The 19,056-nt window shown below is 45.6% G+C and overlaps 1 protein-coding gene across 1 annotated transcript in view; it reads right to left on the bottom strand.

Moving 5' to 3' along the window:
* The window catches only part of LOC110531590 (galactose-3-O-sulfotransferase 3-like), a 34,429-nt gene that overhangs the window by 14,380 nt on the left and 993 nt on the right, over positions 1 to 19,056 (bottom strand). The gene's annotated exons all lie outside the window — the stretch shown is intronic.

Below are 19,056 nucleotides of genomic sequence, written 5' to 3'. Positions count from 1 at the left end.
TGTATCTATGGTGTCACAATACTGAAATAACGAATAGAGAAATCCAGAGAGGCAAAAAAACATTTATCCACTACTTAAAGGGATACTCATGGATAACATTTATCCACTACTTAAAGGGATACTCATGGATAACATTTATCCACTACTTAAAGGGATACTCATGGATAACATTTTTTCACTACTTAAAGGGATACTCATGGATAACATTTATCCACTACTTAAAGGGATACTCATGGATAACATTTATCCACTACTTAAAGGGATACTCATGGATAACATTTATCCACTACTTAAAGGGATACTCATGGATAACATTTATCCACTACTTAAAGGGATACTCATGGATAACATTTTAATGTCTCTGCATCCAGTAGGAACTTCTTTCAAACTAAAATTTGATTTGATTTGAGACAGTTAATTTGTGGGGAAGTAAATAAAGGGCTTCATTGCCTAAATCCAGAAGTATCCATTTAAGTAGAGTATTGACTTTTTGGGATGTGCCTCTCTGTTATATTTCATTGCCAAAATCCTGAAGTATCCCTTTAATGTGACATAATGTTTGTATTAGCATCAATCTGCTGATCTAGAATCCGGTCCCACCTGTCTATGTCATCTGATTCATTTTGATCTAAAAGGCAAAAGTAATCCTAAATAAGCACTCCTGCTCTGATATGCTTGATACGTACGGCCCCAGTTCAAACAAATCGAAGAAATCCGTCGACTTTTCTGTTTGCTGTCATTATCTTACCGAATCTATCTGATATAATATGATGGCTTGAAATTGTCCTTTGCACGGCCTCCCAATCCTTTTCTCCCCATGCCTCCCTCCCTCCCTCCCCATGCCTCCCTCCCTCCCTCCCTCCCTCCCTCCCGCTCTCCATCCCCCTCTCTTTATCTGCTCTTCCGAAAAACATCCTCCCTCCTCCTCCATCCTTTCTACCCCTACCATCCCCAACCGTTTCTTCATACCCTCACGTACCCTACACTCATCCTTTCTCCTCTCTCCTCATCCGCCATCCTTCTACACCCCCCACCTCTACCCTCTCCCCTCCTTTTCCCCTCCGGCCCAATCCCTTCTCCCCCTCACCTCTACCCCCTCCCCTTCTCCTCGCCCCAACCCCTTCTCCCTACAGTAAGCCCATTCACTTTCTGACACCCTATTTCCTGTATAGTGCACTACAGGGCTACCCATAGTGCTCTGGTTAAAAGTAGTGCACTATTTAGGGAATAGGATTTAATTTGGGATGCAGACGTTGTCTTGGGACACACCCTATTAGCCAGACACACTGAGATAGACTCTTTGTGGTCCTGAGACGTTCATTGCTGTTTTGCTGCCTCTATGAAGGAACAACACTCCCAGAGAGGAGAGAGAGAGAGAAGAGAGAGAAAGAACAAGATGCAGAAAGAGACAGAACGAGAGGGAGAGTAAAAGTAGGTTATATAAAAACGTATAAAAACATTGCCATTTATAGAAAAATACAATTGAACAACAAACATATTAGCAATTTGGGAAACAACAATCATCATTTTCTTTTCTCATAATCATGAATTAGAAAACGGTCTGTGAGTCTTTTGAATCACCCAAACAGACCATTACTGACTCAGATTCTATCAGAAATAGAGCCCTAATGCTCTAAAACACTCAAAAAGATTGCTCCACTTTCGTTGTTTTGGATAGAGGAAGGATAATTCACCCCAAATAAAGCATTTAGGTCTGTCTGTCTGCCTGAGTGTGTGTGTGTGTGTGTGTGTGTGTGTGTGTGTGTGTGTGTGTGTGTGTGTGTGTGTGTGTGTGTGTGTGTGTGTGTGTGTGTGTGTGTGGGGCGGGGGTGCTGGCCCCTGCTTGAACTGACAGGTCAGCTGTTCATTTACATAATACGCATCCTCATCCCCAAATTAGTTTACGCTTCAGGTCCCTCTTCTCCGAAACACACTTGAATCACTTTCACACACATGCTGCCAAGCACAGTCAGTTACCACGATGCTGTCGCGCTACCAAGCACAGTCCGTTACCACGATGCTGTCGCTCTACCAAGCACAGTCAGTTACCACGATGCTGTCGCGCTACCAAGCACAGTCAGTTACCACGATGCTGTAGCGCTACAAAGCACAGTCAGTTACCACGATGCTGTCGCACTACCAAGCACAGTCAGTTACCACGATGCTGTCGCGCTACCAAGCACAGTCAGTTACCACGATGCTGTCACTCTACCAAGCACAGTCAGTTACCACGATGCTGTCGCACTACCAAGCACAGTCAGTTACCACGATGCTATAGCACTGCCAAGCACAGTCCGTTACCATGATGCTGTCACACTGCCAAGCACAGTCCGTTACCATGATGCTGTCACACTGCCAAGCACAGTCAGATACCACGATGCTGTCGCACTACCAAGCACAGTCAGTTGCCACAATGCTGTCGCACTACCAAGCAGAGTCAGCTACGATGATATTGTCGCACTTCCAAGCACAGTGAGTTACCACGATGCTATAGCACTGCCAAGCACAGAAGGTTACCACGATGCTGTCACACTGCCAAGCACAGTCAGTTACCACGATGCTGTCGCACTGCCAAGCACAGTCAGTAACCATGATGCTGTCACACTGCCAAGCACAGTCAGTTACCACGATGCTGTCACACTGCCAAGCACAGTCAGTAACCACGATACTGTCACACTGCCAAACACAGTCAGTTACCAGGATGCTGTCATATTGCCAAGCACAGTCAGTTACCAAGATGCTGTCATATTGCCAAGCACAGTCAGTTATCAAATTGTAAATTGTATTCTGTTATAAAACCACATTATCAAGCTCTTCACATTGCCCTCTCTCCACACACACACACACACACACACACACACACACACACACACACACACACACACACACACACACACACACACACACAGCCTAACCCTGCCTTTAAGCACAACAGCACCAGTGATCGCAGGGCCAAAAACAACACCAGGTGTGTGGTTGAGATACGTCTGACGTGGTTGATACATTGGACCACAGCCTGGGCAGCTAGAGCTTGGTGTCTCTCAGCCCAGAACACTGTGTTTAGGATGAAAGAGCTTGGTGTCTCTCAAGCCCAGAACACTGTTTAGGATGAAAGAGCTTGGTGTCTCTCAGCCCAGAACACTGTGTTTAGGATGAAAGAGCTTGGTGTCTCTCAGCCCAGAACACTGTGTTTAGGATGAAAGAGCTTGGTGTCTCTCAAGCCCAGAACACTGTGTTTAGGATGAAAGAGCTTGGTGTCTCTCAGCCCAGAACACTGTGTTTAGGATGAAAGAGCTTGGTGTCTCTCAAGGACAGAACACTGTGTTTAGGATGAAAAAGCTTGGTGTCTCTCAGCCCAGAACACTGTGTTTAGGATGAAAGAGCTTGGTGTCTCTCAGCCCAGAACACTGTGTTTAGGATGAAAGAGCAGCAGCAAGCAAAGCAATGTGAGGTTAGTTTCATAACTCCAATCTGTATGGTATCATCATAGAAATTAAGTGATACACAAACATGCACGCACGCACACGCACGCACGCACGTGCGCACACACACACACACAGACACACACACACACACACACACACACACAAGAAACAAATAACACCAGTTGATCCGAAGACAAACACAGCGCACACACACACATGCCACAAAGGTCAGGGGGTAAAGGTCATAGGTCAAACTGGTGATGATGATGATGAAGGGGGTCATTTCCTTGGTACTTATTTCCTGTGAGAGTCAGCTATGTACAGCTCCACTTGTCTGAAGTTATTTTCCTCTGTAGGATGTACACCATGTATTGAACTGTAACGCCTCATAGACATGTGAGTGTAGCCTGATCCTGGATCTGTTTGTGCTGTCTTGCGTGACAATGAGTGCCAAGGCTATGGCAAAACAGTAAAAACTGATCTGGGCTCAGGCTAGTGCCTGTGAGTCTGCCAGTGGGGTTGGTTGAATTATTAATTGTGATGTAACAATAAATGTGCTGTTCCCACAAGTTCTCCTAATTCTAAAAATGCCAGAGCAGATGGCACATAGCCTCTGACAGAGATGTGGTGTTCAAGAAGAAGGAAAGGAGAGAGACAGAGATGGTGATGATGAGAGGGGGGAGGAAATAAAAATAGAGGGGGGCAGAGAGAAACAAATAAAAAGGAGAAAAGGAGAAAAGGAGAGAGAAGAGAAACGGGGATGGTGATGGAGAGAGGGGAGGAAGCAAAAAGAGAGGGTGGGGCAGAGCGAGAGAGGGAGGGAGGGCTGCAGGCAGGCAGACAGCAGTAAATGTGATATCTCGCTGCTGCGGCGAAGAGCTTTAAAAGACGGTAATCAGATTCCACACGCCACTCGAGCTTCCTCTAACTCTAGTGGCTCGCCGGGCGCTAAATACTGGTCCTCTAACTACTCCTCTACACCAGCCAGGAGGAGGAGGTGGAGGTCCTCTTTCTCCTCTACACCAGCCAGGAGGAGTAGGTGGAGGTCCTCTTTCTCCTCTACACCAGCCAGGAGGAGGAGGTGGTGGTCCTCTTTCTCCTCTACACCAGCCAGGAGGAGGAGGTGGAGGTCCTCTTTCACCTCTACACCAGCCAGGAGGAGGAGGTGGAGGTCATCTTTCTCCTCTACACCAGCCAGGAGGAGTAGGTGAAGGTCCTCTTTCTCCTCTACACCAACCAGGAGGAGGAGGTGTAGGTCCTCTTTCTCCTCTACACCAACCAGGAGGAGGTAGAGGTCCTCTTTCTCCTCTACACCAACCAGGAGGAGGAGGTGGAGGTCCTCTTTCTCCTCTACACCAACCAGGAGGAGGAGGTGGTCATCTTTCTCCTCTACACCAACCAGGAGGAGGAGGTGGTGGTCCTCTTTCTCCTCTACACCAACCAGGAGGAGGAGGTGTAGGTCCTCTTTCTCCTCTACACCAGCCAGGAGGAGGTGGAGGTCCTCTTTCTGCTCTACACCAACCAGGAGGAGGTGTAGGTCCTCTTTCTCCTCTACACCAACCAGGAGGAGGAGGTGTAGATCCTCTTTCTCCTCTACACCAACCAGGAGGAGGAGAGGGGGTCCTCTTTCTTCTCTACACCAACCAGGAGGAGGAGGTCCTCTTTCTCCTCTACACCAACCAGGAGGAGGAGGTGGAGGTCCTCTTTCTCCTCTACACCAACCAGGAGGAGGAGGTGGAGGTCCTCTTTCTCCTCTACACCAACCAGGAGGAGGAGGTGGTCATCTTTCTCCTCTACACCAACCAGGAGGAGGAGGTGGTGGTCCTCTTTCTCCTCTACACCAACCAGGAGGAGGAGGTGTAGGTCCTCTTTCTCCTCTACACCAGCCAGGAGGAGGTGGAGGTCCTCTTTCTGCTCTACACCAACCAGGAGGAGGTGTAGGTCCTCTTTCTCCTCTACACCAACCAGGAGGAGGAGGTGTAGATCCTCTTTCTCCTCTACACCAACCAGGAGGAGGAGAGGGGGTCCTCTTTCTTCTCTACACCAACCAGGAGGAGGAGGTCCTCTTTCTCCTCTACACCAACCAGGAGGAGGAGGTGGAGGTCCTCTTTCTCCTCTACACCAACCAGGAGGAGGAGGTGTAGATCCTCTTTATCCTCTACACCAACCAGGAGGAGGAGGTGGAGGTCCTCTTTCTCCTCTACACCAACCAGGAGGAGGAGGTGGAGGTCCTCTTTCTCCTCTACACCAACCAGGAGGAGGTGTAGATCCTCTTTCTCCTCTACACCAACCAGGAGGAGGAGGTGTAGGTCCTCTTCTCCTCTACACCAACCAGGAGGAGGAGGTGGAGGTCCTCTTTCTCCTCTACACCAACCAGGAGGAGGAGGTGGAGGTCCTCTTTCTCCTCTACACCAACCAGGAGGAGGAGGTGTAGGCGGAAGGGGTGCAGGTGTTATAGAAAGAGCAGAGAATTCATCTTCTTCACAAAATGTATCCACAGAATTTATATATTTTTCCCCACAAAACAATGTTACAAACAGCGTTACAGATAGGTTACAGAGACCCTCCCCTCCGTCTGAGGAGAGACTAATTAATCCTCCAGACACCCTAGGGAAGAGTCGCTCTGCACCACTCTCTCTCTCACACTTACACAATGCTCCGCACCGAGCCGGGTCAGTTGGAAGATAATCATTTATTACATTAACGGTATGACTGACCCCCACCAGTCAGTCATGCCCCTCAAGGGGAACGACCTTTACACTATTATTTTATCAATGTTTTATCTGTTTTTATCCATCAGTATTTTTAAACACTGAAGTTGAATCTGTTTTCATCGTAAATTATCTACTCCGTTTGAGCATTGTTTGTTGTGTTGAAAAACGTTTTAATAAATCATGTTTTTGGCTGCTGCTGCTAGTAAGGATTTGTTTGAATAAGAAAATAGTTGTTTGAAACATCCTACTGTATTTTATTATGCAGTGAAATGTCTAGTTGTCTATTATGACACCTGTGTACACACCTGTGGATATCCAATGGGGCTTTCCACAGAATCGGTCCTGATACTGGACACTATAACTGGGCGGCCAATCCAGTTTGTTCTTGTAGGCCTGTGTCAGCTAGAGTTCTCATTATCAGCCTGAACCCGACGGTGTCCGGCGGCCCGGCCCGGTCTTATAAAAAAATATGGTTCTCCGTTTATGACACAAATGTCAACCGTACTAGTTGTTCAGGCTCTGATCTTGTCCCATCTTGATTACTGTCTGGTAATAAGGTCAGGTGCAGCAAAGAAAGACCTAGCAAAGCTGCAGCTGTCTCAAAACAGAGCAGCACACCTTGCCCTGAACTGCACACACAGAACTAACATCAACAACATGCATGTCAGTTTTTCCTGGTTGAGGGTTGATGAGAGATTAACTGCCTCTCTTCCAGTTTTTATGAGAACTATTACTGTGATGAAAATTCCAGATTGTCTGCATAATCAAATAACATTCAGACATCCATACACAACCCACAAGACATGACATACCAGGGGTCTCTTCAGACACCCATACACAACCCACAAGACATGACATACCAGGGGTCTCTTCAGACACCCATACACAACCCACAAGACATGACATACCAGGGGTCTCTTCAGACACCCATAGACAACCCACAAGGCATGACATACCAGGGTTCTCTTCAGACACCCATACACAACCCACAAGACATGACATACCAGGGGTCTCTTCACAGTCCCCAAGTCCAAAATGAATTCACAGCAACTCACAGCATTATTCAGAGTGCCCGGTGGATTTCCGGGTTGTCTTACTGGCTTAAAAAGAAAGAAAACGGTGTGTGTCTGTGCACCTTTTAGCCTACTATGGATGGCTCTCTCTCAGCCACAGCAGCTGGTGACACACCAGGTTTCCAATCTTGGCTGGGCCAGAGAAACTTGATTGAAATGTTTCAATTTTTGATAGGAATAGGCTGGAGTGCACTTCAGGAGAATGATGATCCACAAGACCATGACAGGCAGCGCATCTCAGTAAAGAAGAAGACCATATTTTAATGGCGTCTGTTAACACTGATACATCCGAACAAAATGCACCCTATGACTGCCCTGCTAATGCGCCTTGACCTTGTAATCTATCAAAAGCAGACCCATATCTGATTAAAATGTTTTTCTAATCAAACATACATTTAAAACACTGGGCTTTTGAGTGATTATACAAATAGGAGTTTGGCGGAAAATCTAATTATTTATTTATTGCTTCATTATTCAAGGTGTAAAGTCTGCGTCCAACTCACACCCTCAAACACGTAGATATCCTGAACGCAGCTCACTTTCCAGCCCACACTCTCAAACACCTAGATCCCCCTGAACGCAGCTCACTCTCCAGATCCCAACCACCTGAATTCTGATCACCTGTTCACACACCTGTATGTTATTATCACACACTATTTAGTTCAGTTCTTTGCACCCCATCACTGTGAGGTATTATTTGTTTTGGGACATGTCTTTCAGAGTGCTGTGGTTTTTCCCGGTGATTTACTCCTCCCGTGTATGATAGTTTTTGCCTGACTCACTAACGATGCCTTTTGCCTATTCCTGCCTGTACTTTAGCCCATCGGATGTCCTGTTCTCTACCTATTGCCTGATCTCCCGGACGACGTTACTAGCCTTCTCCCTGCCTGTACTGTTGCCTTTTGGACCCCCTGTGTATGACCTTCTGCCTGCCTCTGGACCCAGCTACCTGCTCCTCCTGTGTATGACCTTTTGCCTGCCCCTGGACCCAGCTACCTGCTCCTCCTGTGTATGACCTTCTGCCTGCCCCTGGACCCAGCTACCTGCTCCTCCTGTGTATGACCTTCTGCCTGCCCCTGGACCCAGCTACCTGCTCCTCCTGTGGTCCTTTAAAATAAACACCTGCTGCGCCCTTCGCATGAAACCAGCACACTGTCTCCCCTCGTGTTCATTACACAAGGCTCCATTTGTTATTTTATTTCAAATTATTTAAAGACATAAATGACTCATGCTGTGTAATGACATTAATGAATGATTGATTGATTATATAGAAGTAGGAAGAGTTACGTTAAGACATTACGCTTTCTCACAGCTCAATGGAGGATAGATTATTTAAGGCTGCCATGTGAGTTGAGCAAAATAATACATTTGATTTAGGCTACATTATCGCATGCTAAATGTTTCTGAAAAGTGATAGATGAGCAAACAAATAAATGAGCTACCAACTCCACTTGCCCAGTGAGCGATCAATGAACCAAATATACATAAAGAGATTTAGTGAAACGAAATCACATTGACTGATTATCAGACAAGTCACAGGCTTTTGTTATGCAGTAGAACAGACTACTGCGGAGAAGTACATAACATGCTATCAAAATGTTCTGTTTATTAATATATGCTCAAACTAGAGTGAAGATGAGCACTCACCTCAATTTAGCAAACATTTTCCCAGCCTAGTTGTTACCAAATATCCAAACAAAAATTGGACATTGATTATCAAGATGAGCTAGTGTACATGCCTTAAATTGCATTAGTCTCCTTTATTCCAACAGTTGCTTCATTAGGTTGATCATAACTAAGGTCACATTTCCTCTCTCCACGCCTTTTTCTAGGCCCAACGGATGTTTCTTTGTCCCCTCACTCCGCTGCTGCCCGCCTCCACCACATTGTTCTCAACACAAGTTAGAAGTTCAAATCAACAAGATAAAATCAATATACTGGTAGGTAGAAGTCCGGATTTATTTCGAGTTCGGGCACATTTAATTTCTGTGATGTCAGACTGAGCCTGAGTAATGGCTTCAGCTCACAGGACTTGGGTCAGACTGGGCTCGAAATGTCAGGCCCGATGAGAATTCTAGAGTGAGCCCAGATGGCATATTGCCACTGGTGCTGTTCAGTTACATCATCATTGTGCGCCGGGCTAAAGCCTGCCAAATGCATCCCAGTCTAAACAGTTTGCACATATATTATGACAAAATAATACAGTTGAAGTCGGAAGTGGTCATACATACTCCTTAGCCAAATACATTTAAACTCAATTTTCACAATTCCTGACATTTAATCCTATAAAAAAATCCCTGTCTTAGGTCAGTTAGGATCACCATATTTTTTTAAGTATGTGAAATGTCAGAATAATAGTAGAGAGAATCACCTATTTCAGCTTTTAGTTCTTTCATCACATTCCCAGTGGGTCAGAAGTTTACATACATTCAATTAGTATTTGGTAGCATTGCCTTTAAATTGCTTAACTTGGGTCAAATGTTTCAGGTAGCCTTCCACAAGCTTCCCACAATAAGTTGGGTGAATTTTGGCCCATTCCTCCTGACAGAACTGGTGTAACCGAGTCAGGTTTGTAGGTTTCCTTGCTCGAACACGCTTTTTCAGTTCTGCCCATACACTTTCTATAGGATTGAGCATTTGAGCAACTTTGTTGTCCTTAAGCCATTTTGACACAACTTTGGAAGTATGCTTGGGCTCATTGTCCATTTGGAAGACCCATTTGCGATCAAGCTTTAACTTCCTGACAGATGTCTTGAGATGTTGCTTCAATATATCCACATAATTTTCCTTTCCTCATGATGCCATCTATTTTGTGAAGTGCACCAGTCCCTCCTGCAACAAAGCACCCCCACAACATGATGCTGCCACCCCCGTGCTTCATGGTTGGGATGGTGTTCCTCGGCTTGCAAGCCTCCCCATTTTTCCTCCAAAAATAAAGATGGTCATTATGGCCAAACAGTTCTATTTTTGTTTCATCAGACCAGAGGACATTTCTCCAAAAAGTATGATCTTTGTCCCCATGTGCAGTTGCAAACCATAGTCTGGCTTTTTTATGGTAGTTTTGGAGAAGTGGCTTCTTCCTTGCTGAGCGGCCTTTCAGGTTTTGTCTATATAGGACTCGTTTTACTGTGGATATAGATACTTTTGTACCTGTTTCCTCTAGCATCTTCACAAGGTTCTTTGCTGTTGTTCTGGGATTGATTTGCACTTTTCGCACCAAAGTACATTAATCTCTAAGAGACAGAACGCATCTTCTTCCTGAGCGGTATGACAGCTGCATGGTCCCATGGTGTTTATACTTGCGTACTATTGTTTGTACAGATGAAAGTGGTACCTTCAGGCATTTGGAAATTGCTCCCAAGGATGAACCAGACTTGTGGAGGTCTACAATTTCTTTTCTGAGGTCTTGACTGATTTCTTTAGATTTTCCCATGATGTCAAGCAAAGAGGCACTTTGAAGGTAGACCTTGAAATATATCCACAGGTACACCTTCAATTGACTCAAATTATGTCAATTAGCCTATCAGAAGCTTCTAACGCCATTACAATATTTTCTGGAATTTTCCAAGCTGTTTAAAGGCACAGACAACTTAGTGTATGTAAACTTCTGACCCACTGGAATTGCATTACAGTGTTATAAGGAAAATAATCTGTCTGTAAACAATTGTTGGGAAAATGAGTTGTGTCAAGCACAAAGTAGATGTCCTAACTGACTTGCCAAAACTATAGTTTGTTAACAAGAAATTTGTAGAGTGGTTGAAAAATGAGTTTTAATGACTCCAACCTATGTGTATGTAAACTTCCGACTTCAACTGTATATGTTTTTGTTCATTTTAGTGTTCGGCTGGGTTTTTTTCCGGCTGTTCGAGCACACAACATTTCTTCTTGAGGCAAGTCGAAATTGGGGAGCCGAAGTCTACGTCCCTTCGTCGGTGATTGGTCAACAGTAGGGGTGGGAAGAATGGACGGGATTCTTCAATGAAGTGTTTGCTGTCATTCAACGAGAGAGAGGAGAGAGTGCAGCATTTTCATGCACATTTTTTCACTTGACAGGTAATACACCAAACATCTTAGCTGGATGTACAATTGCACGACTAGGATGTTCTCTGCAAAAACGTAAAAAATAATTGATTTCTTGATTGATATATTTTGATTAAGTGATATGTTGTTGCTACTGTGGCTCAAGACCCACAAACAACAGTAATATTGTCATTTTTTTTTTCTTCATTTTTCAAGCGAAGCTCTTTAGTGCGAATATACAGTGCCTTGCGAAAGTATTCGGCCCCCTTGAATTTTGCGACCTTTTGCCACATTTCAGGCTTCAAACATAAAGATATAAAACTGTATTTTTTTGTGAAGAATCAACAACAAGTGGGACACAATCATGAAGTGGAACGACATTTATTGGATATTTCAAACTTTTTTAACAAATCAAAAACTGAAAAATTGGGCGTGCAAAATTATTCAGCCCCTTTACTTTCAGTGCAGCAAACTCTCTCCAGAAGTTCAGTGAGGATCTCTGAATGATCCAATGTTGACCTAAATGACTAATGATGATAAATACAATCCACCTGTGTGTAATCAAGTCTCCGTATAAATGCACCTGCACTGTGATAGTCTCAGAGGTCCGTTAAAAGCGCAGAGAGCATCATGAAGAACAAGGAACACACCAGGCAGGTCCGAGATACTGTTGTGAAGAAGCTTAAAGCCGGATTTGGATACAAAAAGATTTCCCAAGCTTTAAACATCCCAAGGAGCATTGTGCAAGCGATAATATTGAAATGGAAGGAGTATCAGACCACTGCAAATCTACCAAGACCTGGCTGTCCCTCTAAACTTTCAGCTCATACAAGGAGAAGACTGATCAGAGATGCAGCCAAGAGGCCCATGATCACTCTGGATGAACTGCAGAGATCTACAGCTGAGGTGGGAGACTCTGTCCATAGGACAACAATCAGTCGTATATTGCACAAATCTGGCCTTTATGGAAGAGTGGCAAGAAGAAAGCCATTTCTTAAAGATATCCATAAAAAGTGTAGTTTAAAGTTTGCCACAAGCCACCTGGGAGACACACCAAACATGTGGAAGAAGGTGCTCTGGTCAGATGAAACCAAAATTGAACTTTTTGGCAACAATGCAAAACGTTATGTTTGGCGTAAAAGCAACACAGCTGAACACACCATCCCCACTGTCAAACATGGTGGTGGCAGCATCATGGTTTGGGCCTGCTTTTCTTCAGCAGGGACAGGGAAGATGGTTAAAATTGATGGGAAGATGGATGGAGCCAAATACAGGACCATTCTGGAAAAAAACCTGATGGAGTCTGCAAAAGACCTGAGACTGGGATGGAGATTTGTCTTCCAACAAGACAATGATCCAAAACATAAAGCAAAATCTACAATGGAATGGTTCAAAAATAAACATATCCAGGTGTTAGAATGGCCAAGTCAAAGTCCAGACCTGAATCCAATCGAGAATCTGTGGAAAGAACTGAAAACTGCTGTTCACAAATGCTCTCCATCCAACCTCACTGAGCTCGAGCTGTTTTGCAAGGAGGAATGGGAAAAAATTTCAGTCTCTCGATGTGCAAAACTGATAGAGACATACCAAGCGACTTACAGCTGTAATCGCAGCAAAAGGTGGCGCTACAAAGTATTAACTTAAGGGGGCTGAATAATTTTGCACGCCCAATTTTTCAGTTTTTGATTTGTTAAAATTTTTTGAAATATCCAATAAATGTCGTTCCACTTCATGATTGTGTCCCACTTGTTGTTGATTCTTCACAAAAAAATACAGTTTTATATCTTTATGTTTGAAGCCTGAAATGTGGCAAAAGGTCGCAAAGTTCAAGGGGGCCGAATACTTTCGCAAGGCACTGTACAAGTACAGATGTTCGCTTCGCCTAGGCAAGTTCTGCTAGGACCAAACTGAACCTATGTATGTGGAAGCCATTCGGCAGGGGGCGTGTTTGTTTGATGATCTCTCCGTGTGTTGAAGTGTGTTGTGTTGCCTTCCTCCGAGGGGGTAGTCTTTCCTCAGGTTCATTAGAACGATAGCGGTGGAGCTGGAGGGCAACTCTAACAGCCACGCCCATTCTGCCAGTCACAGCTTTGGTGTAGGGTGAAGTTTCCCCTACTACTGGTTAAGGTTAGGACTGTGGCATTGGGAAGCTGATCCTAGATCTGTACCTATAGGGAAACTTCACCCAGGACCCCAGCCACATCTGTAGTGTAGGCCCCTACCCCAGACCTTCACTATGACAACCACGCCCCAAAGTGCCAACCACATACAGCCAATCAGGACAAAGACATGTTTAGAAGGCACAAAGCAGGATTAAACTTGATCAATAACAATTGTCTGCTTCAAAACTTGCTGCTTTATTCTTGCATGTTCGAACGCGACCTTTGAGTTTCAACGTTTTTGGTAACATGTTGATGGATCAGATTCTATTTGGCCTGAAAATCCCTTGAGGTCATTCAGCAACAGCTGCTCAAAAGAAGGACAAGGAATTGAGGGCAAATAATATCCATATCCACACCTGCTATACAAAGCCAACCACACCCATCCCGTTATTTCACCCCACCCCTTGTGTGTGTGAGTGTTTGTCTGTGTTTGTTGTGTGTGTGTTTGTCTGTGTTTGTTGTGTGTGTGTTTATCTGTGTTTGTTGTGTGTGTGTGTTTGTCTGTGTTTGTTGTGTGAGTGTTTGTGTGCGTGCTTGCATGCATGTGTGTGTGTCTCTGTGCCCAGTCCCCAGTCGGCATAGAGGTCAGCCAGATACAGGGCTTTTTAAACAGTAATCCCTGACGGTCCGTTTAATCCAGGTCCCCATGGATGGGGATGTTGTACTGTACATCTACAAAGAGATGAAAATGACGTTTTTGCACCACCAAGGGCAGCCCGGGCCCACTGGACACACGCCCAACCTCTGGCTCCCACTCGGCTCTGCAAACCCTGCCCATCTGTTTCTCTAGCTGTTAGGCCACGTTGTCAGACTGACAGTGGGCACTATGCAGAATGCTCGCTTCGTTAGAATGGTAACATAGGAGAGGATAGCCCATCGATACGGTCAGGGAAAACTCCTGGACCCTAACTGTAGTAACTAACTCCCCATTACCACATTGTTTTTATCTCTCATATAACACACACACACACTCCCCACTCTCTCTTACACACACACACACCCCTCTGCGGCTGCTGAGATGCTGCAATTAAATATTTAATCACAAGGTCTGTAATCAGGCTCACGCTCCTTCTTAAATGCCAGTCTTCACTGAGCCCACCAGCCACCACACAACTATACACCATACAACTACACACCACACATCTACACACCACACAACTATACACACCATACAACTACACACCACACATCTACACACCACACAACTATACACACCATACAACTACACACCACACATCTACACACCGCACAACTACACACCACACATCTACACACCACACAACTACACACCACACATCTACACACCATACAACTACACACCACACAACTACACACCGTACATCTACACACCACACAACTACACACCACACAACTACACACCACACAACTACACACCATACAACTACACACCACACAACTACACACCGTACAACTACACACCACACATCTACACACCACACAACTACACACCGTACAACTACACACCACACATCTACACACCATACAACTACACACCACACAACTATAGAGTGGGATGAGGTAGTGGTATGAGGAGCTATGCAGCCTGGTCCCAGATCTGTAAGTGCTTTAGCCCAGGGTGTTCTCAAACCTCTCCTCGGGGCCCCCCAGCCTTTCCATGTATTTTAACTTCTACAGCTAGCACACCTGATTCAACTTGTCAACTAATCATCAAGCCTTTGACTATGTGAATCGGGTGAATCGTCTGGGGGTCCCAGAGGAGAGGTTTGAAAACCACTGCTTTAGTGTACTCCTCTGACTGTCGTTGCTATATACGGCATGATAACAACAGCCAAGAAAGTTGGCTAAAGCATATATAGATCTGGGATCAGGCTACAGATAGAGCCTACAGAATCTAGACATACATCTGAGTAATATGTCCCTTGACACCAGCGGTCCAAGCCACTGTGTAAAAGGTTATCTGGATCGATGGAGTAAACACACTTTATCATATTAACTTTCCCACTGAGCAGAGAGAGGGAGAGGGGAGGGAGAGAGAGAGAGAGAGAGAGAGAGAGAGAGAGAGGGAGAGGGGAGGGGGAGAGAGATGAATAGAGGGGGGGGAGATGTTAACATATGTTTCCCATGCCAATTAAGTCCTTGAATTGAATTGAATTGAGAGAGAGGGAGAAAGGCAGAGAGAGAGAGAGAGAGGGGAGGGGGAGAGGGATAGAGAATACGAGAGGGGTGAGAGGGTGGGGAGAGAAGAGAGATGTAGAGAGAGAGGGACACAGAGAGCTAGAGAGAGAAAGAGAGAGAGCGAGAGAGGAGGGTACAGGGAACAAGAGAAAGAGAGAGAGAGCGAGAGAGGAGGGTACAGGGAACAAGAGAACGGGAGAGAGAGAGAGGAGGGTACAGGGAACAAGAGAAAGGGGGAGAGAGGAGGGTACAGGGAACAAGAGAAAGGGAGAGAGAGAGAGGAGGGTACAGGGAACAAGAGAAAGGAAGAGAGAGGAGGGTACAGGGAACAAGAGAAAGGGAGAGAGAGAGAGAGAGAGAGGAGGGTACTTGGAACAAGAGAAAGGGAGAGAGAGGAGGGTACAGGGAACAAGAGAAAAGGAGAGAGAGAGAGAGAGAGAGAGAGAGAGAGAGAGGAGGGTACAGGGAACAAGAGAAAGGGAGAGAGAGAGAGGAGGGTACATGGAACAAGAGAAAGGGAGAGAGAGGAGGGTACAGGGAACAAGATAAAGGGAGAGAGAGAGAGAGGAGGGTACAGGGAACAAGAGAAAGGGAGAGAGAGGAGGGTACAGGGAACAAGAGAAAGGGAGAGAGAAACAGGGGGACAGCAAAGAAGAGTGAGAGGAAAAAAGAAGGAGAAGGAGAAAGAAGGAGAGGGAGAAAGAAGGAGAAGGAGAAAGAAGGAGAGGGATAAAGGGGAGAGAGGGGGAGATAGTGAGAGGTGGGAGAGGGAGAGGGAGGAGAGAGAAGAAGGGGGGTCAGAGAGAGAGAGAGAGAGAGATGAGATGGGAACAGGGAGAGAGGAGATGGGAACAGGGACAGAGAAAGGGGTAGGATGGGAGAGAGAGGGAGGGAGAATTGAATTGAGAGGGACACGTAGAGAGAGAGAGAGAGAGAGAGAGAGAGAGAGAGAGAGAGAGAGAGAGAGAGAGAGAGAGGAGGGTACATGGAACAAGAGAAAGGGAGAGAGAGGAGGGTACATGGAACAAGAGAAAGGGAGAGAGAGGAGGGTACAGGGAACAAGAGAAATGGAGAGAGAGAGAGGAGGGTACAGGGAACAAGAGAAAGGGAGAGAGAGAGAGAGAGAGGAGGGTACAGGGAACAAGAGAAAGGGAGAGAGAGGAGGGTACAGGGAACAAGAGAAAGGGAGATAGAGTGAGAGGAGTGTACAGGGAACAAGAGAAAGGGAGAGAGAGGTGGGTACAGGGAACAAGAGAAAGGGAGAGAGAAACAGGGGGGACAGCAAAGAAGAGCGAGAGGGAAAAAGAAGGAGAGGGAGAAAGAAGTAGAGGGAGAAAGAAGGAGAAGGAGAAAGAAGCAGAAGGAGAAAGAAGGAGAGGGAGAAAGGGGAGAGAGGGGGAGAGAAAGTGAGAGGTGGGAAAGGGAGAGGGAGGAGAGAGAGGAAGGGGGGTCAGAGAGAGAGAGAGAGAGAGAGAGAGAGAGGAGGGTACATGGAACAAGAGAAACGAGAGAGAGGAGGGTACAGGGAACAAGAGAAAGGGAGAGAGAGGAGGGTACAGGAAACAAGAGAAAGGGAGAGAGAGCGAGAGGAGGGTACAGGGAACAAGAGAAAGGGAGAGAGAGGTGGGTACAGGGAACAAGAGAAAGAGAGAGTGAAACAGGGGGGACAGCAAAGAAGAGCGAGAGGAAAAAAGAAGGAGAGGGAGAAAGAAGTAGAGGGAGAAAGAAGGAGAAGGAGAAAGAAGCAGAAGGAGAAAGAAGGAGAGGGAGAAAGGGGAGAGAGGGGGAGAGAAAGTGAGAGGTGGGAAAGGGAGAGGGAGGAGAGAGAGGAAGGGGGGTCAGAGAGAGAGAGAGAGAGAGAGAGAGAGAGAGAGAGAGAGAGAGAGAGAGGAGGGTACATGGAACAAGAGAAACGAGAGAGAGGAGGGTACATGGAACAAGAGAAACGAGAGAGAGGAGGGTACATGGAACAAGAGAAAGGGAGAGAGAGGAGGGTACAGGAAACAAGAGAAAGGGAGAGAGAGCGAGAGGAGGGTACAGGGAACAAGAGAAAGGGAGAGAGAGGTGGGTACAGGGAACAAGAGAAAGAGAGAGAGAAACAGGGGGGACAGCAAAGAAGAGCGAGAGGAAAAAAGAAGGAGAGGGAGAAAGAAGTAGAGGGAGAAAGAAGGAGAAGGAGAAGGAGAAAGAAGGAGAGGGAGAAAGGGGAGAGAGGGGGAGGGAGAGAGGGGGAGAGAAAGTGAGAGGTGGGAGAGGGAGAGGGAGGAGAGAGAGGAAGGGGGGTCAGAGAGAGAGAGAGAGAGAGATGAGATGGGAACAGGGAGAGAGGAGATGGGAACAGGGACAGAGAAAGGGGTAGGATGGGAGAGAGAGGGAGGGAGAATTTAATTGAGAGGGACACATAGAGAGAGAGAGAGAGAAAGAGAGAGAGAGAGAGAGAGAGAGAGATGGGGAGAGAGAGAGAGAGAGGGGGGACAGTAAAAGCAAGAGAAAGAGGGGGGGGGGAGAGAGAAAGTGTGTAACTGTGCGTGTGGAAGCGTGTGTGTGTGGCGGCTGTTATCACTGTTATCCATAAGCCTGCATTGTCACTTCAAGAGCAAACATTCATTGTTCTGTATTGTGTTTCCACAGTCAGGAAGACAAAGCCAACACACTACAACACTTGCTTGTGCATGACCTGTGATTCTGCATCTTGATACTATAGCATTTAGAGTGATGTGTATGTCATACATCTGAATGAGTTAATGAGATACATGTCTTTATGAATTGGGCTTAGAGGTTAATGCTATACTGTGGTGCAACGGTCTCGATACACTTGATTTGTCCTCAGTGGAATACACAGTGGTGGATCTGCACATGCACGGGGGAATGCTGTATGCTACATCACATGGCATATTCCTCACTCGTGTCACATTTTACGCTCTTACCCAGAGCAATTTACAGAATTTACAATTCTGGTTAAGTGCATTTCTCAAGGGAACATCGAAATACTTTTTTGCCAATCGGCTCGGGAATTCTAAACAACAATTTTACACTGGACACTCAAACGTTAACGGAATATTACGGGTAAAATTACAACAACGTCCTGCCGTCCAAACTACATCGAATCTGACAGTGAATGAATTACATGAGAACATTCAGCACAATCGACACTTCTGTTAACCTGACAGCTAATAGCGTGAGAACAAGTTGTCTGTGGTAGAATGTCTGGCCAAATGCCAGGTCCGCTGCAAATAAACCCATATGAAACTAATTCAAATAGCTTGGCTATATGATAAGGACATTACTATTCATTTTTTTTAAAGTTTGCATTTAATCATATGCATTTAAAATATATTTATTATCTTTGACCTCTTTTATGTCTTATCATATCTTAATAATTTCTCTCTCCATTTCCTCTCTCCATCTCATGTTCTGAAATGATACAACTCCTTTCATGAAAAGGAATTAGGCATACGTGGGGAGAGTTTTAAACCAATTAAATGTAATATAATGGAGAGGCTAT

Source organism: Oncorhynchus mykiss, chromosome 9 (genome assembly GCF_013265735.2).
Source record: "Oncorhynchus mykiss isolate Arlee chromosome 9, USDA_OmykA_1.1, whole genome shotgun sequence".
NCBI classification, from domain to species: domain Eukaryota; kingdom Metazoa; phylum Chordata; class Actinopteri; order Salmoniformes; family Salmonidae; genus Oncorhynchus; species Oncorhynchus mykiss.
Note: the sequence above shows the minus strand (reverse complement) of the source record. Positions and strands in the feature narration are given on the sequence as shown.